We start from the raw sequence: 25599 nt of genomic DNA on the forward strand, positions 1-25599 counted from the left end.
GGAAAGACTGCTCCTCTTGGGGTTAATTCCTGGAAATAGCAAATGATTTTGCTGTAGGTGTGCCATTCATAAAAACCAACCAATCCAGAGCCCATGCTCCCAACCACATTGAACTCTCATATACCAAGTCACTGTTTCTCCTGCCCTACATTACCCAGGGGTCTAGTACTGTGTACCTGGTGACCACCCCTACAGCCCAGAGCTGCCAAAATTACTCAAATTATCCAATCCTGAACTCACTCACCATACATGTCTTGCCTCGCTCATTACCTCTACAAAAACAAAAAAAAAATCAAGGCTCGGAGCCATAATCTCCCCTCTTTTCCTTCTGTCTTCTGACCCATGCTGGTGGTTCTGCAGGTGGCCCTGTGTGGCATACTGTGCCTCTTGTTTCTATGGATTTGGGAATATAAACCTTTTTCTTAATGACAATCATTTCTGTGTCTGTATGTCTTACATCTGATTACAACCCCCCCCCCCCCCGTCCCACCCAATCCCCTGAACTTGGTACATTTTAAAATAGCTGGGCACTGGAATATCACTTTGACACACATTTTATGAGCCAAAGCAAATCACAGAGCCAGCCCAGATTCAAGAGTTGGGGGAAAGAGGCCTCATTTCTCTCTTTTTAAAAAATGTTTATTTATTTTTGAGAAAGAAAGTGAGGGGGGAGGGGTAGAGAGAGGGGACAGAGGATCTGAAGTGGGCTCTGTGCTGACAGCAGCAGGTGAGCCCAATGTGGGGCTTGAACTCCCCACCATGAGATCATGACCTGAGCCAAAGTCAGACACTCAATCAACTGAGCCACCCAAGTGCCCCAAGAGACCTCATCTCTTGATGAGAGGAGAAGCAAAGTCACATTTCAAAGGGCAGGGAAAGACGTGTAGACAGAGAAGAAGTGTCTCTTCAACTCTCCAAACAATCAACCAATAAAAAGCAGGCAAAGGATTTGAACCCTTCATCAAGAAGACACATGAACGGTAAATACGTAAGCACATGGAAAGATGTTGAATGTCATTAGGGGATTGGAAAAGCACGGGTTAGAACCATCATGGAGTGTCTCTCTACAGACCTGGGGTGTTCGAGTGGCTAAGGTTTAGAAGATGGACCATATCAGGTTTTGTCCAGGACATGGAAGAATTGGAACGCTCACATACTGATGATGGGAATGTAAAATGGCACAACCAATTTTGAGGACAGTGGGATGGTTTCTTACAAAGTGAAACACCTGCCAGATGATCTAACCCTTCCACTCCTAGCTATTCATTCAAGGGGGACATGAACGTTTATAGCAACTTTAACTATCATAGCCTCCAACTAAAAAAAAAAACCCAGTGTCCATCAGTAGGTAAATGGATGAACAAATTTGGCATATTCATATAATGAGATACCACTCAGCAATAAGATAGCTACTGATACACGTGAGAGTATGGATGAATCTCACGATGATTATACTGATGCCAGACATAAAGGACCACATGGCCGTGTGATTCCATTTACATACAATTCTAGAAAATGCAAACGAATCGCTAATGACAGAAAGCAAAGGCATGGCTGTCTGGGAATGGAGATGGGGGGAGCTGAGAAGGCAAGAGAGGGGGATTATAAAGCAGCATGTTAGGGGGCACCTGGGTGATTCAGTCAGTTGAGTGGCCAGCTCTTGACTTTGGCTCAGGTTATGATCCCAGGGTGGTGGGATTAAACTCTGTGTTGGGTTCCACACTGAGCGTGGATCCTGCCTGAGATTGTCCTCTCTCTCCTTCTCTGCCCCTCCCCATCTTGTGCTCTCTCTAAAAATTAAAAATAAAAAATTGTTAAAAAAAAGTAAAGCAGCGGGTGGAAACTTTTGGCGGTGATGGATAAATTCACTGTCTTTTCCTTTTCTTTTAATAATGAAAGAATTTTGAGAATAGTTGACACACAATGTTATATTCATTTCAGGTGTGCCACATAGTGATTTGACAAGTTTATACATTACTCTGTGTTCACCCCAAGGGTAGCTGCCATATCTTGATTGCAGTGATGTAAACTTACGGCAAAACCTATCAAATCGTACATTTAAATAAATGCAGTTTATTTTATGTCAATTATGCCTCGGTAAAGTGGTTTCAAAAATTTTTATTTTCCAGTTCTCCAGCTACAGTTCAGAGGGTAGGTTTCGGACAAGAATCAGGTGAACAGGGTTGGAAACGAAGGAGAATTCACCTAGCTGGTCCATGACCACACGTCTCCACACATGTGTCCTTATTCAGGAAGAGTCAACAGAAAGGGCGAGAACCTCATTCTGGGGCCCTGATGGATCGTGGGGGCAGGTCTTGCCTGGAGAACCGTGTCCAGATTTTTCAGACAGCATGGAAGGGAGACAGGAAACGAGGGCTTGGTCGGGGGGCTGTGTGGCAAGGCACGCTGAAGGAGTGGGCTTGTCAAACTTGGGGTAGAACGTCTCTGGAGGGAACACGTCTTCAAGTACAGAACGACTGCCAAGTGGAAGAGGAAGAAGTTGCGTTCAGTGGAGTCTGAAGGCAGGACTTTGCAACATTCAAAGCTGTCCAGAGACAGAATGGGCTACTGGGTAAGGTGGGGAGCTCCCCATCCTTGGACGTGTGCAAACAGGAGTTCGAGGGAGGTATAATAGCTCAGTGCTTAGGGTTTGTTATCAGACAGACCTGGATTTGAATGGCACCTTGTGTGTTTCAGGGCAAAGGACTTCCCTTCTCTGAGCCTCAGTGTCCTCATCTGTAAAATGGAGCCATAATACCACCTAATCCACTAGGTTATTAATAGACTTAACTGAAGCAACACATACATATAAAGCACTAACATGGAGTCAGGAACATGTAAGACCCCAGTGGCCAGAAGCTTGTGTCATTAGGTTTCATTTTTTATTGAGGGGATCTGTCATCAGATGAGGTGTTAGCTGTTACCTCCTTGCAGCACTCTTGAGTCTGGAGCCAACTCCAACATGCAGAGGTCTGCCCCTCCTTCTTGCTCTCCCCCGGGCCCTTTCTCTTCTTCCAGAAATGGTCTCCGCTGATTCACAACCCCCCCACCCCCCACCTGCCTTCTTCTTCCCACTGAACTTGGGCATCGAGGTGACCTTTCCTTGTTCCCGCTGTCCACATGCGCGCGTGGGCATGACCGATTCACATTAGGCAAGGCTCCCGGAGCCACAGATTTGCAGACGTGTTTACAGTCTTTGAGAGCAGAGACCCCTTTCTGGGGAGTGATCTGGCAGTGCCTCTGTCTCCCACGCAGGGTTGGCCGGCTGGCTGCTCTCGTGATCGTCTTCCTTGGTCTCCAAAATGAGCTTTGATTTCAGACCGAGGAAAAAGAAAAGGCTCGTAAAACCTTGTTCCAGGTCTCCCGGCAGAGTTATCATTTCTTGGTCTTAGTCAAAGGCCCCCCTCCGTGAGCAATTGGCCACTTAGCACTTGTTAATGGATCAAACTTCCCCGAGCTTTAAGTGTTTCCTTGCAATTGATCTGCCCGTGAAAAGTATGCTTTGGAGACATGAAATAGCCATGAGAGCCTTAAATGAATTACACTTTATCAAAGGGAGAAAAACAATGCACTTGAAAAAGGCACTACGAGGAAAATGAAGGGCTGCCTCGCATCATGAAGGGGAGGACAGGAGAGGGCCCGGGAGCCTGTGCCGGGCCGAACTCTGCCCACCTCAAATGTCTGCATTTGCATTCAAGAGGGGAATGTAGGCCCTGGATCAGTCTCTCTGCTCTGTGATGCAGCATTTATGGCTCTGCTCCGGTCCCTACCCTCCACCGGCTCTGCCCCCGTAGGGGGTGTCTGAGTCGCTCTCTCCCTTCTGGGGTGGGGAGGCTGGCTCTGCCTGGAGAAGGGATATGGGGGGGCAGTCCTGCTTTCTCCTCAATCCCTCCCACTTCCCATCTGCTGGGGAATGAACCCTGGAGACATTGGGCAAAGGGGGTGCAAGGACCCCAGTCCTCTAGGGATGTGGCCGTGTGGCGACGTCTCACCGGAGATGGGAGAACTGAGATCAGCCCCCCTGCCCGCCGCCACCCCTTCCCGGACAAGGGCCCCAGGAGGGGGCTCTGTTCCCTTAGATGTGCGGTAAGCAGGTGGTTGCTGAGGGCCAGCCCGTGTCCGGCTCTGTGCCTGGGCTGGCGATCCGGGCTGGACGGGCCCTGGTCCCCACCCTCCCTCTGCACGCAGTGAGGCCACGTCAGCCTCCAACCAGCACGCCGTCACCTCTGTCCCCTCACCCTGCTTTGTGTCCCCTTAGCACGTGTCAACACGTGACTCTAGAGTGTTAATGTGTGTCTCCTCACTGAACATCAGCTGCAGGGCGATAGGTCTTTTTTTTTTTTTTGTCCCTCTCAGAGCTATGTCCCCAGGAGCTGGAACAGCTCCTGGCATAGAGTGGGCACCCTGTTTTGTGAATGTCATGGGATGTGCTCTAATGGAGGGAACAGGAGGCACAGAGCGTCACAGGTGTCCTTCCCGGGCAGCCTTCCTCCGTGGGTGGAAGAGGGCTGGCAATCCTGACTCATCTGATTCGTGTTGCCTCGATGACCTCTCTTGGGGCTCCATGTTCCCTGCCCCTTGGAGATTAATATACATACCTTAGAAATGCGCGCCAAGGCTGGGATGGGGTGGGGGGGGAGACTTGCTTTGGCCTCCCATGAATCTGGTAGAGAGAACACAGTCTTTTCCCTTCCTGAGGCACAGGTGGTGCCTCAAGATCTAATTAAAGGTCAGCTGTCAACGAGGAGCACGGCAAGCCCTTTGAGGTGCGCGTGGACCCTTGGATCTCGCCGCAGCACCCTTCTGCTTGTCCCCTCGGTCTGTGAAACCTGTGCACTAGGGTCCGGATTTTGCGGAGAGTAACTGTGCCGCTGTCACGGGTTGTCCTCCGCCCGACCCTCCCAGTCAGTAAGTTCCCCCGAACAAAACCGTGGAAGCTGTATGGATGGAGCCGCCTGCTTCGTTCTCCCGTGTCGAGATGCCTTCCCAGTTTGGGGACTACTTTACTGGCCCTCCCCCACCTCTCACAGTGTGTGGGGGCGGCCAACGGGGGCCACGGGCGTGTGCAACAATCACGAAGAGCCTCGAGCGCACGGAGCACGGATCAGAGCCAGCAATCCCCATCCTCCCATGACCAATGTCAGCGCAGCCGCCACCGGAGACAAACGTGCCCTCGCACCGCTCCCAGGCCCCGCGGATCTGCACGGCCACGGCCAGCCGCCCCACCCCCACCCCAAGCAGGTGGAGACAGGTCTCAGCCGGGGCCTCTGCGCCGCATCCCAGTCGTCCACCCTCTGCTCTCTGCTCAGCGTGGGTTTACGGAACATCATCCAAGTGGAGAATCAGGTGGGCAGATGAGACTTGGGACCCGGGGGAGAGGCAGGGGTGGCTTGAGGCCCATGTGGCTGAGGGCGGAGGACAGCCACAGAGGACCAACGTTCCTGATGCTGGAGCATCAGAACCGGATGAGCCTTCCTGACACAGCTCACTGGGCCTTGGGACCTTAGAATTGTTGGGGAGGCAGGGAATGGGGAGTGGGTACAGGTGGCAGCTGGGACAAGAGTTGGGGGGGGCAGCCTGGCAGTAGGGAAGGGGAGACCGTCCCCATGGAAGGGAAAACCAGAGGGCGGCATACAGGGAGGCACAGGGCGGGGGCTCTTGCCGCAGGGAAGTTGCGCAGTGAGGACTGGGTCCCCGCATCCTGCCAGAGAAGGGCGGATGGTTTCAGCTGGCGACCAGGGCCCAGGTCTCTCTCTGACAGCTGCGTTCCTAGCCCGGGCTGCAGAATAAATTCCTGCTTCTGCACTTCCTGCAGTGGCCTGAGCCTGGACCAGAGAGGGAAGGAGACGGAGCTTCACTTATGAAGTGTCTCCCGGGAGCCGGCACGCTGGGTCCACGACCCACTTAATCTTCCTGACAGTCCTCAGGGAAAGCGGGCGCAGCTGCTGGCTTCCAGAAGGGAAGGCAGGGGCTCGGGGAGGTGATCTGACCAACGAGCCTCAGCGAGGATGGCAGGGGAGGGGAGGCTGACGCGCCATGACCCTGAGGTTGTGTGGGTACAGCTGTGACCCAGAAGGGCTGGGGAGGGGGGGAGGGGAGTCCCCGAGTTGCGCTTTTCTAGCCAATCCCAGGGAATCCTGCCGCTGCGTCTGGGCCACAGAGTGCTCGCGAAGGATGCAGGGCGGTCAGAGGTCATCTTGCTCGTGCATTCCTGTTCCAAGTGTTCAAGGAGAGCCTACTGCGTGCGGGGCACTGGGACGCGGTGCTGAGCAGGACGGGCTGTGGCCTGCCCTGCGGAGCTCACTTGCCCGCTGGGAGCACAGACAGCGTGACATGGGCTTTATTTTGCCCAATGGACGTGGGCTTTGTTTTGTAGTTGAGAGGGGGGGCACTGAGGTCCACAGACGGAAAAGGAGGTATTTTTCCCACTCGGAGATGGGGAAGCTGGGATGCAGAGAGGTTAGTCACTTGAATGAGTGACATAGACAGTAAGCGTTGGAGCAGGATGTGTACCAGGCAGCGTGATGCCCGAGCCTCCACGTGCAGTCCCCGTTGTCCCTCCGGGGGCGCTGCCTGGACGGAGCCTGCAGGGGGGGCCCAGACTCTCACCTCGCTGTCTGAACTCTTCTCAAGACGGGTGGGGACAGGCCAGCTGGGACCTACCTGTCTGCGGCTGGCCTCAGGGGTGTGTCCCACAGGGCCAAGTGAAGGGCAGTTCCGGTCCAGAGCAGGGCGTGGCACTGGGCAGGAGGGCTGTCCCTCAGTGGACTCCCAGGGGGTGCGGAGGGCCAGGCCTAGGAAAACTGAATCCCGTAGCCAAGGCAGAGGACGTCAGCCAAGGCAGAGGACTGGTGCCTGGTCAGGAGCAGGGGTCCTGAGAGATGCCCGGTAGCATCCCTTGATGGGTCTGGCAGTACCTGGGCCGGGCTCTGGCATGACTGGGTCTCCGGGGCTGAAGGTGGCCACACCACCCACATCTCTCTGGCCACCTGGAGCTGCTGCCGGTCAGAGTGTTGACTCCTCAGCCCCAGGACCCTGAATTTAATCCTCCACCCTGAGGCCGCACGGTTCCCGCTTCCCCACACAGGCCCCAGCTCTGCGGGCACAGAGGTCACACCACGTGTGGGTGGCTGTTCCGCCCTGGCAGAGGCTAATGGCATGTTAGTGCAGGGGCCGTCCTGGCTCTGTCTGCATCCGAGGGAGGCATGATACCTTCAATTATCAGAGGTAGGTCTTTTGTGTTTGCCTCCTGGATTCTCTCCTTGAAGGTAATAATTAAAGCAGACACATCAGAGAAGGAACAGCCGCAGGGCTCAGGGGAGGAGGAGGAGAGAGGATGCGGTGTAGACCCGGAAGGGGGGCTTGGCCACCAGGACAGGAGGCACTGCACCTAGAGGCTTCTCTGTGAGCCTGAGAGCCCCCGCCCCGCACGCCCAGAGAGAAGGGGGTGCTCTGTGCCTTCCTCTGGAACGTGTTGTGGGGAGGGAAGCAGGGAACAGAGGAAGGAACCATAGAGGAGTCAGGCACACCGGGCTCTTCAGTTCCCTGCTGTGTGACTTCGGGCAACTTGCCTCCTCCCTCTGAGCCTCAGTCTCCTCATCTGTCGATCAGATCTGTGATCTGATCAGCTTCTGCCTCCCGGGGCGGTTGAGGAGATGAGCCTTAAAGCGGCACAAACGGACACCCAGGAGCAGAGGGACAGTAAGCTCAGGGGTCAGGCCAGGGGCTGGGGTTTGGTTCCTTAACCTCCCAAAGTGTCAGTCCCCTCACCTATAAAATGGGTTAATACCAGTCCCTTCCTTAGAGATTGGTCGTGAGAATTACTGAGATGACGCACCCGTGGAGCCTGGCACGCAGTGAGCCCCAGCCCACGGTGGACGGCGTCGCCCGTGTCCTAGTGCACGTGACCCTGAGGCACATTCACCATCCCGGGCTCTGTAGACCCTCCCTCCATCCCCTGTGTCTGTAGGACCACGCCTCGCTCTGCTTTGGGCACCCAAACAATTTTGTCCCCATTCTTGGGAGTGGCCTAGGGATGGGAGGACGTGTTGCTGGTGTTTCGAGTTTGGACTACATTTTCCCAAAGAAGGGCTGTTATTATGGTTAGTAGTAGCAGCTGCAGCCATTAGGACTTTTGGATTGATTTATTCCAGTCTATAAAAGAAAATTCAGGGTTTCATGAAAAAATTACCTTTTTAGGGACGCCTGGGCGGCTCAGTTGGTTGAAGCGTCCGACTCTTGCTTTTGGCTCAGGTCATGATCTCACGGTTCGTGGGATCGAGCCCCGTGTCAGGCTCCGCCGTGCTGAGAGCGGGGTGCCCGCTTGGGATTCTCTCTCCTGCTCTCTCTCGGCCCCTCCCCCACTCTGTCTCTGTCTCTCTCAAAATGAATAAATGACCATATTTAAAAATACACTCTTAGTTCCAAAAGCCTTTAGGGACACAACATTCCTGACTGGAGAAGAAGTGAGTACACATCTCCTGCGCGGTAGGCATGGGCTAAGTCCTTTGCAGATGTCAATTTACTTTCTGCAACGATCGAATGAGATTGATGGTATTATTTAACTTTATTGCTTTTTTTCTCCCATATGTTTATTTTATTTTTTTAAGTTTATTTATTTTTGAGAGAGAGAGAGAGAGAGAGAAAATCCCAAGCAGGTTCTGAGCTGTCAGCGTAGAGGCCGACGTGGGGCTCTATCCCACAAACCCCGAGATCATGACCTGAGCCGAGATTCAAGAATTGGACCCTTAACCCACTGAGCCACTCGGGCGCCCCTGTTTTATTTTTTTGATTTCACTTTTTAATTTTGGGGTCGTTATAGAGCCATATGAAGTTATAAGAAATAATACAGAGGTCTTTCCCTGCTCCTCTTCGCTCAGTACGGCTATCAACTCTGGGAATGACATTAGAAACAACGAAAGGAGCATGTTGAAGAGCGGGCAGAGGACGGCAAATGGGCCAAGGGCCCCAGGAATGGAGGGACAGCACACTGGCAGGGCATCTCAGACCTCCCGCCCATTGAACAAGGAGACCCAGACTCAGTTTCTCTAGTAGCCCCAACTTAGCAAGAGAAGGCAGCCCAGGTGGGTTCCTACCCCCTTGGTTCTAATGGGATCCCCACCCACACCACCGGGTGACAAGGGGGAAGGGGGATCCCATCACGGATCCCCCACGCGTTTGTCATCCTTGTGGGGGAATTGATTTCATTAACGTTTCATTTAAACATTTGAATAATAATAAAAAAGAATACAGAGAGATCCCATGTACCCGTTACCCCGTTTCCCCCGATGGTATTTGCTATTTTGTAAAACCATAGGACAACATTTCAAGCAGAATGTTGACATCGATACAGATTTCCTCAGTGTTTACTTGTATGCATCTGTGCTGTACAGAAAAGCTACCAACTTGGGGGCAAAAAGGAGGGAAAATCAGACAGATGCGCTTCATCGGGGAACTCGCCTCACTTTTGAGGGCCCGTCTCTGCTTGCTTGTCGTCCTCCTCTGGGGACACTTGTGCTGACTTTGCCTGTGGAGTCCCTTCCCCACCTTCAGTCTGTAGATGAGGTTGCACCCATAGCTCAGGGTGGGCCATGTGACCAAGGCTCAAACCAACCTGTCAGTGGTTTTCTAGCCATAGTAGGTGGCTCAGGGAGGACATAGGACCCAACAGAACCAATGAGATGTAATGGGGCTTTTATTGGGGGCGTCTGAGAAAGAGACTCTTGCTCCTTACCTGTGAATTTGGAACTTGGAAGTTCAAGGCCTGTAGCTCTTGCTGCCATTTTAGGTGTAGCCCAGGAATGAAGATGATGTGAAGGAGAATGGAGAGAAGCCGGATGTTGGTGACATCGCTGGAGGCCCCCCTCAAGATATTTCTGAAATCAACCCTGGCCCTGAGAGTTTCCATGACACGAATCAACGGTTTCTCCTTCGTTTGAGCCGGTTTGGGTTGAGGTTTCCGACACATAGAGCAGAGAAGACTCGCTGGTTCAGAGAACCCCACCAAAGAGCTCACACGAAGAGATGGCTTAGGGAAAGGACACGGGGGCGCCCTCAGACCCCAACTGAAGAGAGAATAGCTGGGGTTCTGGGGCCTGGGCTCACCTGACACGGACCCTTCCTGTCTCTCTGTCTGTGTCTCTGACGGCATCTGGAGAGTGACCTGTCTCTAGTTCTGTCTGTCCATCTTCTTCTTCCTCAATGTAGTCTACTGGCTCTGTTCATTTCCAACCTCCCAGGCTGTGCCAAAACGGTGGCCTCTACCCCCCCAGCTACGTGCTCCTGCAGGCTGGCTCCCGTAGCTTAGTGACTCTGTCTCCGTGTTCCAAACTGAGATTCCAGGGAGAGAAAACCCGAGAATATGTCCAGTGTGGACCAGGAGCCCACCTCAATACTGTTAACAGACTGGGGGTTGGTGGTGGAGGTTGGGGGCGGGTGGGGGGAGTAACTTATCAGGGCTGTGGGCAGAGCACGGAGGGATGGACTGGGAGAACATAATCAACATTTTTTTAAGTTTATTTCTCTATTTTGAGAGAGCAGAGAGGGTGCGAACGGGGGAGGGGGCAGAGAGAGCGAGAGAGGATCTCAAGCAGGCTCCTCACCCTCAGCACAGAGCCGGACGCGGGGCTCAAACTCGCAAACCCCGTGAGATCGTGACAGGAGCCAAAATCAAGAGCCAGACGCTTGGTCGACTGAGCCACCCAGGCGCCCCAGTCAACGTTTGTAAAAAGATAGGAATTACAGTCCTTGTATTTCCAATCAGGAAATTGGAGCTGTAAGAGGTCCGGTGAATTGCTAAAGATCACGCAGCCAGCGAGCTGCAGACTCACGATTTATACCTTAGGTTCAGCAGGATTCCAGACTCCAGCCCCCGACCCCTCTTGCTTTCCTGTCTCTTGCTCCCACCTGCTCCTCTCACCTGCCATTTCCTGCTGGGCCAAGCAGAGCAGAAGATGGGGAGAAAGTGACTCTCCTGAGAGGAGAGATAATGGGGCAGCTCCTGGGGCTGGCACTGGTGGGGACACGTCTTTGCCCCTCAGACCCTGGAGTGTTTGCAGATCTGCACGGTTCCTGCACCTGAAGCCAAGGCTGCCCCAACTCTCCTTCCAGAGCAGACGCGGGGAAGTCTGCACCCTTGAGTCTCCTGCTCAGTTATCTATGCAAGCGTTTAATGAAAATTTCACGACGGCTTTGTGTCTTATCCAAACAGCTAAATGATGGCCTTGCATTTTGCCCAAGTCTAGCACCCACCGCCGACATCTTCGTCCAAAGCCTCCTGACCTCCACCAACCAGTTTTGATCGCAAGTCCCTCCCAGGATGGCCTTGATGTCCAGAGTGGGGCGGCCTTCTGCGAACACAGCGAGGCGACCATTGCTTACGGTCCTCCCTACGGTCCTCTTGGGAGTGGGACTGGGCTTTCACACGTGTCTGCCAGCCACGTGGTCCTGACCTCCGGTGCCAGAGATGATCTCTGACATTAACTGGCTGGATCAGCCGGATGATTCCAGGTGAACAACAGCAGGGAGGTTTTAGGAAGGGCATTGTTATTTGGCCTTGGGCCTGGAAGTTACCCAAAACCACCTCCCCGCAGACAGGGCAGTAGGAGGGCCGGGATGTGTGTGAGTGCTTTTCAGGGTTCCCTAGGGTCAGGTGGGTGACCTTGGGGTGATGACTTAACCTCTCAGATCCCCAGTTTCCCCAAATGGAAGGCAGAGCTGATGAGTCCTCCTGCACAGGGGCTGCGAGGACCACAGGGGAAGGGAAGCTGCCAACGGGGCTGGCGCACAGTAGGTGCTCAGGGAAGGAAGTGGCCGGTGACTTGGGTGGGGGGCACAGATGAGGTGCTGAGCTGGGTGGGGGGTGATGTGGGGCCCTGGCTTCCAGCCCTCACGGTCCCATCGCCCACTGTCAGAGGAGGCTCTGGGCACCACCTGGCCGCAGAAGTATGGGTGCACACGGAGGGGGCACTGGGCACGTAGCCGCAGGATCTGGACGAGGCTCTCCCTCAGGGTCGGGGGAAAGGCCCAGCCACAGGGGCTGGGAGACAAGACTCGGCATTTAGAGAGACTGGGGGCAGGTACCGGAGGCCAGAAGGGTCCTCCGGGCCTTCCGGCATCAGGACAGAGCAGGGATGTCCCGCCGTGGGGGCCGGGAGGGGGGAGATCCTGACTCAGGGCAAAGAAGGGCACCCACAAGGTCTGGGCCAAGGAGCAGGGCCCGGGCTCAGACCTCAGCTCAGGCGCGGGAATCGGTGGCGGCGACCGTCCGTTTCCACTCTGTGTCCGCGGCTGCGGGACCTGCGGACGGGAGACCGGAGAAAATCTGGCGCGTCACCGGGGGTGCCCAGTGTAACGCAGACTCAGGGACACAGCGAGGGTTCACCGTTGGCGCCCGGGAATCCCGAAGGGAAGGAGACAGTCCTGGGGGGCCCCGGGAGGCGACAGGTCTCATCCTGGGGGTCACGTTGGCGGGGTAGAGGGAGAACTGGACTCGGAAGGGGGCTGTCTGGGTTCTGGACCCAACTCAGTCTCCAGACCCCTGTGTAAATTGGGGAAGTCACTCGGCCTCTCTGGGCTTAGCCTGCACATCTGCAGAGCAAGGTCGTTTCTGAGACGGCCGCCAGATTGAGCCTTGGCTCTCCGGGGCTCCGTGTGGCTGCCCTCTCCCCACCCTCCGCCCCCCCAGCTTTAAATCTGACCGGCGGCCTCTCCGCTCAAACCAGCCTCTGCCGGAGGAAGGCGAGTCCGTGCCAGGAACCCCCGGTGCTGACGCGGCAGCCCTCGCGGTCACTGCGTGAGGCCGGCCTGGCCGTGACGGGGCTGCTCGGTTCATTAGAGTCCGGGGATAATGTGCCCTCGCCCTTGGAGATGCCATTACGGGGTGGTTTCTGCAGCTGCCTCCGTGGGAGGCGAGAAAATGGAGAAAAAGGGGCAGCAGGAGAGGAATTTAACTCACACCCCCGGGGGTGGGGGAGAAGCTGAGGCAGCAAAGTTTTGTGCTGGTTTCAGCTTGGAGACTTGGGTGCTGGAGGGGAGGCAGCCATCAGGCTCTTGCATTTCCTGTGACGGGACCTTCCGTGCAACGTGGCTGAAGCTCAGAAGGGACTAACTGGTTTTATGTCACTGAGAAAAGCTCAGGGATGGGTGGAGGGGCCTTTAGCAAGACCTTGCTGTGGAGGCTCAGATGATGCCACTGGGGCCTTCTCTGTGGGTTTTAGCATCTCCCCCCTTCACAAGGCCATACTGAGGCCCTCTTCTTGGGGTGGGGGGAGCAGGTGGTTTTGCATCCAGACTAGAGTCCGGCAGAGTCCCCAACCCCTGATCCAAAGTCTTGAGCTGACTCCCATTGGTTCCAGGGGCCACGTCCTGACCCCCGAGCCAGTCTGGAAGGTCAGCGAGTGGGAATGTGGTGATTGGTTTCATCCAATCGGGGTTGGGGGGGGGGGGGGCAAGGTTGACCCAGCCTGAGCCTGGGATGGGCTGAAATTAGGGGAGGGGGAAGTTCTGGGCACAGCTCTACTAGTAAAAGGGGCCGGGGAACTGGATGGCAATAGCTCACGGATATTCTCCACTGGGCTTAGGGTGGGAAACAAGAAAAGCGAATGTATGAAACACGGGTGGGGGGTGGGGGGAAGCCTACCATCCACAGGGCGGGGCTGGCTCATTTCACCTTTCCCATGATCCGCTAAAGCTGTTCTGGCCCTGAGTCTAGAATCCTGTATTTTAGTGTTGGAAGGATCTTTGAAATGTACCTGGTCTGACATCATCGCGGTTTTATTTTTAATGTTTATTTATTTTTGAGAGAGAGGGAGAGAGAGAGGGGGTCCGTTTCCGAAGTGGGCTCCGTGCTGACAGCAGAGAGCCCGCTTTGGGGCTCGAACTCACAGACCGGAGCCAAAGTTGGACGCTTAACCCACTGAGCCACCCAGGCGCCCCTCGTCGAGTTTCTAGATCAGGCGATGGAGACCCAGAGAGGCTAAGTGACTATCTCAAGATCATGTAGCTCATTAGTAGAAGACTTAGGTCTTCCCAGAGAGAGCTCGTCCGGGAGGGTCTATCTGCTCAGAGCTGTTGCTGCATGACAGAGAACTTTCTGGAAGGCAAGCCTCACTCTCACTCAAGCCAGACAGGGCAGCCTGCATGGGCCAGAGCGCACCTGCCCTGGGTGAGTAGGGAAGGGGTCCCTCATCACCCCCTGCCCTGCATGGGCAGCCTCAGCAGATGTGTCCACCTGGGCCCTGCCTCCCTGCTGGTCTGTGCAAGCACCAAAGTTAACTCCCAGAGTACGAGAGATGACGAGGCCAGTCGTGGTCATCCAGCCCAAACCCTGCGTGTGACGGGGGAGGAAACCGAGGCTCAGGAGAGGAGGAGCATTCCAAGGCAGGCAGAGCGATGCAGCAGAAGGGCTCCCGGCTCCCAGGGTAGTGCTCTCCCACCACACCCCTGCCTGCTGCCTGCACCAGTCCCGAGCCGTGGTCCTCATGGCCCCGGGGGGGGGGGGGGACCGTCAGCCATCCTGAAGTCATACTTCTGCACTGACAGCCCCTCTCCCCTGAACAGCGTGCCCTTTTGCAAGGTGTATCCGTCTACTCTCTACTGAAACAGGAGACGGTGGGGGGCCGGAGGGCAGCTGCGGGTCGTCCAAGGTCAGCTGCTGACCAGTCCGAGCTGGGACCAGCCCCGCCTCCTCCTTCCAGGACCGAAGCCTTTGAAGAGTTTCTGGGACGTTGGCCTCCCTTGTTCCCACCCAGCTGGGGTCCTGGGAGCGCTGCCCTGGGAACCGATGGGGGAAGGCTGGGTCCCTGGGACCCTCGCAGCTGGCGGGTGGTGGAGAGGAGGGGGGTCGGCTCTCCTGGAGGCCAGTCTGGTGTCCTGTCACCGCACACGGCCACTGCCACAGTTAGGATGGCATTCCGCAGAGTAAGAGGGGCCTGAGCGACAGGTGTAAACAAATCAGGTTTTCTTCCTGAGGAGGCGGGGGCCCCAGGGAAGGCCCAGCAGCTCCAAGATGCCCCGGGGCCCGGCCTCCTCCTCGGTTTCCCCTCAGAGTCCTCGGCGTGTGCGGATGGCCCCTGAGGTCACAGCACAGCCATTCCACCTGGGCCGAAGGGTCCCTTTCAGGACGGGCAGTGGGGGGGCCACGGCGAGCCCGGCTGATGCCATGTGACAACCTCTGCCCTGTCTGGTGGCCCTGAGCTGAGGACCGACTGGTTGGTGGGGTGGGGGCGGCAGGGGGAGTGTAAGGTTTTTAAGCTGGGAAATTGCTGTCCACGAACAAGAGGGGGATTTGTCAGTAGGGAAGAGGAGGGAGGTGACTGTCAGCGGGCAGCCCGCTGTCGCTGCCCCAGCACCGACGGCCTCATCTTCCCGTCCCTTACCTCCTTGCACCTGCAGGGCTCGGTTGTTGTGATTGCGCAGGGGGAGGCCAACTTGCCAGGGGGGGCCCGCAGGAGAGGTTCACAGGGCCAGCCAGAACCCTGACTCCCTGCCCCAGGGCACCCACCGCTCCCCAGCTCTGTGCTGCTGCCCCTGCTCCCCCGCTCTCTCCCCTCCGTCCAGTTCTCTGTCCCTCCAGCCCCGGAGCAGCCTGGTGGGCGCGTCCCCGCAGCCCAAAGGTGACCCGAGCTGTGGTGGTTCACCCCTTACGGTTCCGGCACCACGTTCAGGCTGAACCACTGCCATGGAAAGTCCACACCCGAACCACCTCCCCGGCCCGTGTGACACCCCCTCTCTCATGTCCTGTCGGTGGGACGTTCCCAGGGGTAACTTTCGTGGATGACGTTTGAGCAGGCGTCTATCAGAATTCAGAACGCACGTACCCTTTGTCCCAGCCATTTAACTCCCAGGAGTCGATCATTCTGAAGTACTCCAGAGCACAAAGCCATGTAAGGATCTTCATGGTGACGCCGTTTGTAATAACAAAAATTGGAGAAATCTAGCTGTCCATCAGGAGGAGATCGTTTACTCAAACTATGGCGTATCCATACCATTGAATACCAAACAGCCATTAAAATGATTGAATCTGGCCTCTGTGCTCCGACTTTGGAGAATAGCCAGGGCACGTTTGGGGATAGAGAAAGTAGGTTGCTGAAAAATATGAACAGCATGATAATGATTTTAATAATCTTGGTTTGTGCACAGACAACTGTCTGGAGGGACTTGCACCTGTATCGGCAGAGCCTCAGGGAAGTTCCTCATGTGTTGAGACCCTCTGACCACACGAGCTCTCCAGCCTCGTCCAAGGCCATTTGTGCCCGAGATCCAGCCCCCCCGCCCCCGTAGCCCGCATCTTCACCGTTCCCATCTCCCCCGGGTCATTCCCGTCCGTGTGCAAACCCAGCACGAACCCTGTAATCCCCCCAAGTAAGTCAGTCTCACACCTCTCTGCTACCTTCCCTCCACAGTAGAACAAGAGCCCCCAATTCCCCTCCTTCCTTCATTCCACTGGAACTGGATTTCAGCCCCTCCCTTGCCACCAGATCTGCTCTCGTCAAGGTCACCGGTTACCTGGGCATCGATGAACCCAACTGTCAACTTTCAGTGACACTTTCAGTATTTGGCATAGCTGCTCACTACCTTCAGACGCCCTCCCTTCTCTCTGCTCCTGGGACCCCACTTTTCCTGGTTCCTGCCACCTCCCCGGCTGCTCCTTCTATGTCTCCTTGGCTGACTCTTTTTTTTGGTTCCTCCGCTTGTAAACTGTGTACTGTCCCCTGGCCTCTGCCCTTGGTTCTCTCCTCCTTATCCTCCCTCGGTCCCTTGGGGACCTCACCAGACTTGTGGCCTTTCTATGCCACTCATATGCTGATGGTCCCAAATGTACCTTTCAGCCTGGACATCTCTCTGAACTCCAGGCTTGTACATCCAACCCCCTATTCCTTTCTCTCTCTCTCTCCCCCGTTTTCATTCTACCAAAATCATATATTACCTCTATAATTTACACGTGTGTGTGAACTACAAGCGGAGACTATTTACAATAGAAGGCAATTCCATACTTCTGCGGAACGCTTTGCCCAAAGCCTTTCTTGAAAGGCTGTGCTCTCCGGGGGCCCGCAGTAAAGGATTTTTACTTATCACCACGTTACTTTCACGCTCCGACGCAACCCTCAAAAACACGTGCCATTTCTGTTTCCAGTTCTGTCCAATTCAGCCAGTCTCTTCCCGAGTTTCTACGCAGAGCTGAACACCGTGCTTGGCCCTGTCGGGGAACAACCGTGAGTAAGATCCATGTTGCAAGGAAAACGCACCGTCGACTCCCAGAGGAGGCGTTTAAGAACTTCATCCGGGGAGCCGATGCCACAGGACATGTAACCAGGTCCTAAGCATCATCAGCGCATCGAGGCGGCAGCTCAGAACGAGGAAGGGCCCCTGGTGTCTGATAAAGACTCTGTCCTTGACCAAACCAGCCAGGCTTCTCTGAGCCCCGCTCTCGACCAGCCCTCACCCTCGGCCTGTAAAGACTTGAATAAACGCTGACATGTTTCCTAAGAGCTCAAGGCCACATTCCTAGGATGACCCTGGCCCTTCTTAAAGAGCCTGCCTGAGAAAACTCAAGGCTGCCCAGAGAAGTCACTTTTGACCCAGCCGACACCTGACGACAGGGCGCCTGCCTCCCAGCCTCGGAGGGAAGGCAGAGGCCCAGCTTGGATAAATGGCACTCAGCACACCCAGACGGGGTTCGCAAGGACCCACCTTCCTTCCTTCTTTCCACTTTCCTGACTCTGCTCGAGCCCCTGCTTCTCCCACCAACCCCCTCACCCCATTCTCTCCTTAAAACACCCCGTCACCTCTGTGCAGGTCTGAGTGTGGCTCAGCTCTTTCCCCACGGGCAGTAGTTCCTGGGTGAATTCTGTTTTCGCCGCTGTAACGAGTTGCCAGCTGCATTGCTCTCTGACATCCCTCAGGCTGGTGAGGCAGCCAGGAGGGGCTTGACTACAGACAGAAGGGTGGCCAAGGGACCGGAGGGGGACAGCTGCTCTGCCCCCTTCTGCCACCACTGGCCATCCTCCACCAAAGTGGACCGTCTTGAAAAACATCGGATAACACACTGACGTGACCGTCTTTGAAGCTACCACAGCAAGGCATTAATGAAAACAAGTCCCGGGGACACCCAGAGGAGGCAGGTGAGGAGTGAATAATGCCGATTTAGAGCTCTCAGGAACCTACCAGATTTATACCCTGCCCTTATGTCACTCTCGAGTTGTCCTCCTTATTTTAGAACCTGTTGATACCTTTGCTGTCTGTGGGTTGTGAGTCCCTGGGCCAGTGTTGCAATGGTAGCTTTCTCTTCCTTTCTTTCTTTATTTTTTTCCTGCAGGAGAACGGGCTCGGGTCGCTGAGCACCGAGTGCCGCTGACATGGATGATGGTGAGGCCATCAAGAACCTGCCAGGGAGGAGGCGACTGCATGTACAAAGGCCCTGTGGTGGGATGGAGCATGACGTAGTCAAGACACGTTGATAACACCACTCAAATCAGACACATCTGAGGAAGGCCAGTGAGGCCAGAGCCCAAGGTAGAGAGAGAGAGAGACACACAATACCACGGAAGAATCCTTGATTGGAGGGATGCCGTGATCACAATTCCTTTCCCAACATCACAACAGCTGACGGACGGGGAATGCGTTGGGGCGGGGTGGGCCAGAGAGAAAGCAGGGACGCCAGTCGTGGCACAGTCGTGCGGATAAGAGGTGCCAGAGGTGGACTCGGGCAAGTGAACACAGAGATAAAGCAGTAACGCAGGCAGCTTAGGAGACACTTAGGAGACAGAATCATCGGGGCTTGGGGAGAGGCTGGGTGTTGGGGGTGAGGTGGCCCCTAGGTTTTTTAGTCCAGGAACTGGACGGGTGAGTGCAGGTGCATGCACGGAGGTTCCCAGCCGTGGAGGGGACCCTGGGAGCCCTACTGAGTCTGAGGCGCCTCTGAGATGGGCAATCGTGTATGAGGAGGAAACCGATCTCTTTACCGTGTCTGTGTTTTTGGCTTCTCCAGAATGTCATGTAAACGGATTCAGAGGGTAGGCTTTTCAGACAAACTTCTTTTAGCCTTTTCAGACAAACTTCTTTTCATTTAGCGATATGTATTTAAAATTCACTCACATTTTTCTGTGGCTTGATGGCACCTTTATTTTCATCATTGCAGAACTTTCCCATCTTCTGGGTGTGGCCCCGTCTGGTTATCTGCTCGTCTACTGAAGGACATCTTGGTTCCCTAAAGTCTTGGGCAATTGTGAATAAAGTTGCTATAAATATTGTATGAATGTGTGTGTGTGTGTGTGTGTGTGTGTGTGTGTGTGTGGTTATTGTTTTCAAATCAGTTGGGGAAGTACCTAGAAGTGTGCCTATCGGATCATACGGTGGGACTACGTTCAGCTTTGTGAAAAACTGCCAAATCACCTTCTCAAGAGGCGGTACCATTTTGCATTCCCCCCAGCAATGAGTGAGACTTCCCGTTAGTCTCTACCTTTGCCAACAATTGGCATCCTTAATTTCTTTTTAATGTTAGCTTTTCAAATAGGTATGTAGTATTATCTCCAGTTGTGTTAGTTTGTAATTCTCCAATGGCAATCGATGAACATTTCTTCATATGCCCACTCGCCACCTGTATATCTTCCTTAGTGGAGTATCTGGTCAGATCTTTTGCTCATTTTCTTCCTTGGCCTGTTCATTTTCTTATTGCTGAGTTTTAAGAGTTTCTTGTGGGGGCGTCTGGGTGGCTCAGTCGGTTAAGCCTCCAACTTTGGCTCAGGCCATGATCTCGCGGTTCGTGGGTTCGAGCCCCGCGTCAGGCTCTGTGCTGACAGCTCGGAGCCTGGAGCCTGCTTCGGATTCTGTCTCTGTCTCTCTGTCTCTGTCTCTCCCTCCCCCACTTGTGCTCTCTCTCTCTCTCAAAAATAAATAAAGTGTAAAAAAAATTAAAAAAGCGCATCTTATAAGAGTTTCTTGTGTATTTTGTATGCAAATCCTTTACCAAGTATGAGTTTTGCAAGTATTTTCTTCCCATGTCTATTTTATATTTTCATTTTTTTAAAGACGGTGCCTTCCTCACAGCAAACATTTTCCATTTTAATCCAGTTCGACTTGTCAATTGTTTTCCACGTAAGATGACTTTGGTATTGTGTCTGTAAACTGGCAGCCAAACCCAAGGTTACCTGGTTTTTTCTCCTGTGTTTTGTTCTAGAAGTTTCATAGTTTTGCATTTTATATTTAGGTTTATGACTCATTTTGAGTCGATTTTTGTGAATAATATAAAGTCTGCACCTGGGTTCTTTTTTTTTTTTTTTTTCCCTGCATATGGATGTCCAGTTGTCCTAGCACCATTTGTTGAGAAGTCTATTCTTTAAAAAAATTTTTTTTAATGTTTATTTATTTTTTTGAGAGACAGAGACAGAGCGTGAGTGGGGGAGGAGCAGAGAAAGAGGGAGACACAGAATCCGAAGCAGGCTCCAGGCTTTGAGCTGTCAGCACAGAGCCCGACGCGGGGCTCGAACTCAAGAACCGTGAGATCATGACCCGAGCTGAAGTTGGCCGCTTCACCGACCGAGCCGCTCAGGCGCCCCTAAAAGACTATTCTTTATCCATTGATTTGTTTTGTTCCTTTGTGAAACTCAGTCAACTGTATTTATGTAGGTCTTTCTGGGCTTTGCGTTCTGTTCCAGTGATCTATGTGTCTAATTTTCGCTGTCTTAGTTACTGTCACTTTATTGTGAGTCTTGAAATCAGATAGTGTGAATCCTCCAAATTTGTTCTTTTTCACTATTGTGCTGGCCGTTCTAGGTCCTTTGCCCTTCCATATGAATTTTAGAATCAGTTTGCCAATACCTACAAAATAACATACTGGGATTTTCATTGGTCTGGCACTGAGCCTGTAAACAAGTCGAGAAGAATCGATATCTTAACGGTATCAGGGCTTTTAATCCACAAACATCGGCTATCTCTTTTATTTAAAGAAATTCTTTTATCATTTCAAAACTTTTCTGGACAAAGATCCTGTACGTATTTTGTTAGATTTATACTTAAGGACTTCATTTTTTTTTTGATGCTGTTGTCAATGGTGTATAAAAAATATTTCAAATGTTGATTGTTCCTTGATGGTATATGGGAAAGCAATAGACTTTTGTATATTGACCTTATATCCTATGGTTCTGCTAGACTAATTAATTCTATACTAATTAGTTCTAATAGGGTTTTGCAGAATTTGGGGGCTTGTCTAAGGAAAATCGTGCCATCTATGAATAAAGACAGTTTTATTCCATTTCTTCCTTTCTGATGCATATACTTTTTATTTCTTTTTCTTGTCTCATTGCACTAGCTATGACTTCCGATATGATGTTGAATAGGAGTGGTAAGAGACGATTTCTTTGCCTTATTCTTGATGTTAGTCTCAGCATTAAGTATGATGTTAACTATAGCATTTTTGGTAGATGATCTTTATTGAGCCAAGGAAGTTTCCTCAATTCCTAGTTTTCTAAGAGTTTTTCCTTTTTCTTCTTCTTCTCTTCTTCTTTTTTTTGTAATGGTGAATAGGCATTATACTGATTTTCAAATATTGAACTATCCTTGCATACCTAGAATAAAGCCCACGTGATTGCCCCTTATAATTCTTATTATACATTGTTACATTTGATTCGATAGGATTTCCTTGATACTTTTGCATCTATCTTAGATGCAAATATACATCTTGTGTCTATATCTGTGTATATACAGATTGTGTCTGAGGTTTTCTTTTGTTATAGTGTTTTTATCAGCTTTAGGTATTAAGATAATATTGGCCTTACAGCATGAGTTTGGACATATTCCTTCAGCTTCTATTTTTTGGAAGAGATTGGGAAGAATTGGTAATACGTCTTCCTTAAACATGTAGTAGAATTAACCAGTGAAGCCATCTGGGCTTGGTGGTTTCTTTGGGTGGGGGGAGGATTTAGAAATAATTATTGATTCAATTTCTTAAGTACATACATCGCTATTCAGATTATTTGTCTTTCCGTGGTTTTAGTAGTTTGTCTTTCAAGAGATCAATCCATTTCATGTAAATCATCCAGTTTGTGCATTTACTTTTTCCCTGGTTCCCTTGGCATCTTTTTTATGTCAATGGAACCAATAACGATGGTCATTCTGATATTGGCAATTTGTATATTCTTTCCTTTTTCCTCGTTTAGCCTGACTAACGAGGGGGAAAAAAACTCCATCAAAGGATAAAAACGCAAACTGCAGGTTCAGGTTTCGCGAGTGTTTTGTAGTTGTTTTGCTCTCCGACACACGAGATGGTTCCGGAACATAATAATTACCTCATGCGACGGGTTACCATATTTCAGAATGACAAAAAGTGTTGAATGTTACCATCTCTTGACCTTAAGAAGTTTAGAATTTTAACTCTCAGCGAGTCGTTTAACAACGAAGTGAACATCCACTATGTGCCAAACACTGTGTTGAGCCCTCGGGCGTCATGGTGAGCAAAGCGGATGTGGCCCCTGTCTTCACGGGGACTGGACTAACATGATCCAAATGAGGTCTCCGCTAAATGCCAAGTTGCTCCTGTGTTATATAAAGGAGAAAGATATAAGCGGGTCTATGATATTAACACATCGAAGGATCTGGCCCAGCTCGGGCAGTCAGGGAAGACCTTCCTAAGGAAGAGACAACTGAGCTGAGGTTTGAAGGTTGAGCAGAACTAGACAGGGAGAGAAATGTGCTCCTGGCAGGGGTCTTGAGGTGGGAAGGACCTTGTCGCTCTGAAGTCTCAAAAGAAGGCCAGTGCGTTTAGGGTGGAAATAAGGTGTGGGAGAAGAGGGAGCTGAAGGAGGAGAGGGACCGCCCGCCATTGTGCCTTCAGGCTAAGTCTGGGGCAAACCCCTGAGGCTGCTCTCTGGCCCCTGTCTCTTTTCTCAGAAGGAAATGAGAGCCCGCAGGGAAAGAGAAGGGAGAGTGAGAATCGTGTTCCTTACTTATCATCTTCTTCATTTAGCCATCTCTGTGGGGTGCCGAGTTACGCATAAGTTATTTTTTAAGTAAATTGTTTTCCTGAGGTATAATTTACAAGAAAATTCAATCATCTGAAGAGTACAATGCAACGATTCTTCAGAAACTTACAGAGTTGTGCAGTTATCACTATAATCCTGTTTTAGAACATTTCCGGCGCCTGGGTGGCTCAGTCGGTTGAGCGTCCGACTTCGGCTCAGGTCATGATCTCACGGTTCGTGAGTTCGAGCCCCGCATCCGGCTCTGGGCTGACAGCTCGGAGCCTGGAGCCTGCTTCCGATTCTGTGTCTCCCTCTGTCTGCCCCTCCGCTGCTTGCACTCTGTCTCTCGCATTGTCTCAAAAATAAAGAAACATTAAAAAAAAATTAAAAAAAAAAGAACATTTCCAACCCCTCCAAGTGCCCTTGTGTTTGCAGCTAAGCCCCACCTTTACCCTCCCCTCTTCCTGCGACACACTCACACGTTGTCCTAGACGGCTACTGGTCTGATTCTTGTGTTTATAAATTTGTCTTCTGTGGCCATCTCATATAAAGAGAGCCCTAGGGCATGGAGTCTTCTGCATCTGACTTCTTAGCATAATAGATTCGAGGTTGCCTCCATGTGAACCTTACACTCCTACCTACCCAGATCTAGATCTAGACATGAGATTGCCTGTTTCTCTGCATCCTTATGGTATTGTGTCTTAAAAAAAAAATTACAGACATTCAAAAAAAATTATAGACCTTCAAATGGGTGTGTATTGGGACCTCCTTGCTGGTTTTAGTTGGCATTTATCTAATAACTAATGTCATTAGTCGAACATTTGAGCATGTAATTATTACCTAATTAGCCATTAAAATATTTTATTTCATGAAACGTCTACCCAAGTCTTGGCCCATTTTTTAAATTGGGCCCTTTGTCTTATTAAATTATAAGTGTTCTCGACATACTCTGGATACGAGACCTTCACAGAATGCAGTTTATAAATGTCTCCTCCCAGTCTAGGGCTTGTTTTTTCTTTTTTTTTTTTTAATATGAAATTTATTGTCAAATTGGTTTCCATACAACACCCAGTGCTCATCCCAAAAGGTGCCCTCCTCAATACCCATCACACACCCTCCCCTCCCTCTCACCCCCCATCAACCCTCAGTTTGTTCTCAGTTTTTAACAGTCTCTTATGTTTTGGCTCCCTCCTTCTCTAACCTCTTTTTTTTTTTCTTCCCCTCCCCCATGGTCTTCTGTTAAGTTTCTCAGGATCCACATAAGAGTGAAAACGTATGGAATCTGTCTTTCTCTGTATGACTTATTTCACTTAGCGTAACACTCTCCACTTCCATCCACGTTGCTACAAAAGGCCAGATTTCATTCTTTCTCAGTCTAGGGCTTGTTTTTTTCATTGTCTTAATGGTGCCCTTTGAAACAAAAGTTTTGAATTTTGATAAGGTAAAGTTGCTGATTTTTTTTTGTTTTTAATGGATCATGTTTTTGGTAGCATCTCTAAGAACTCTTTGCTGAAACCAAGGTCATAAAGATTTATTCTTTTGCTTTCTTCTGGAACTTTTATAGTTTTACTTCTTGTGTTTAAGACTTTGATCCATTGTGTGTTAATTTTTGTGTATGGCATGAGGTGCATGTTTGAGTTCATGGGGATAACACCGTTTGTTGACAAGATTGTCCTTGCCAAGATTGTCTTGGCACCTTTGTTGAAAATCAGTTCACCATGAATTTAATGGCTTATTTGAGGACTCTCAGTTTCCTTCCATTGACTTACTTGCCCGTCTTTGCCCCAACGTCACACTCTCTTGATTCCTGTGGCTTCATAGTATGTTTTAAAATTGGGTAGGGTAAGTCCTCCAACTTTGTTCTTTTTCAAAATTGGTGCATTCTTGGTCCTTTGGATTTCCATACGAATTTTATAGGGTCAGTTTGTCACTTTCTATAAGAAACCTTGTTGAGATATTGACAAGGATTGCATGTAATCTGTAGATCAATTTGGGGAGAGTTGCCAACTTGACAATATGGAGTCCTCTAGCCCTTGAACATGAAACGTCTCCCCGTTTCTTTAGATCTTTTTTTTTTAAATGTTTTAGTTATTTTTGAGAGAGACAGACCATGAGCAGGGGAGGGTCAGAGAGAGAGGGAGACAGAATCCGAAGCAAGTTCCAGGCTCTGAGCTGTCAGCACAGAGCCCGACGCGGGGCTCGAACTCACGGACTGTGAGATCATGAGCTGAGTTGAAGTCAGAGGCTTAACCGACGGAGCCACGCAGGGACCCTCTTTAGATCTTCTTTACTTGATCTCGGCAAGGTTTTCAGAGCACAAGTCTTACCCTTCCCTTGTTAAATTTGTTCCTAAATATTTTCTTATTAAAGATGCTATTGTGAACGGCCATTTGTTTATGATTCATTTTCACCACGTCTGGCTGTTACCTCCTTCTCTTGGTTGTTTTTTTCCTGGAAATGGCCTCGTTCTGATGCCGTGCAGAACCAGGAAATCTGGAGGGTGACGCTGGCACGTTTTGCCCGTGTGGTAGCTTTAGGAAGACCAAGGTTTCCTAAGACCTAGACACCAGCCGGTTGCAGCTCAAAGTATAGTTGCCCCTGATAAATGTACAGTCCGCTCCAGGTAAACAACAAGGCTGTCCCG

Source organism: Panthera pardus, unplaced genomic scaffold (assembly GCF_024362965.1).
Source record: "Panthera pardus isolate Hobbes unplaced genomic scaffold, ASM2436296v1 HiC_scaffold_11, whole genome shotgun sequence".
NCBI lineage: Eukaryota > Metazoa > Chordata > Mammalia > Carnivora > Felidae > Panthera > Panthera pardus.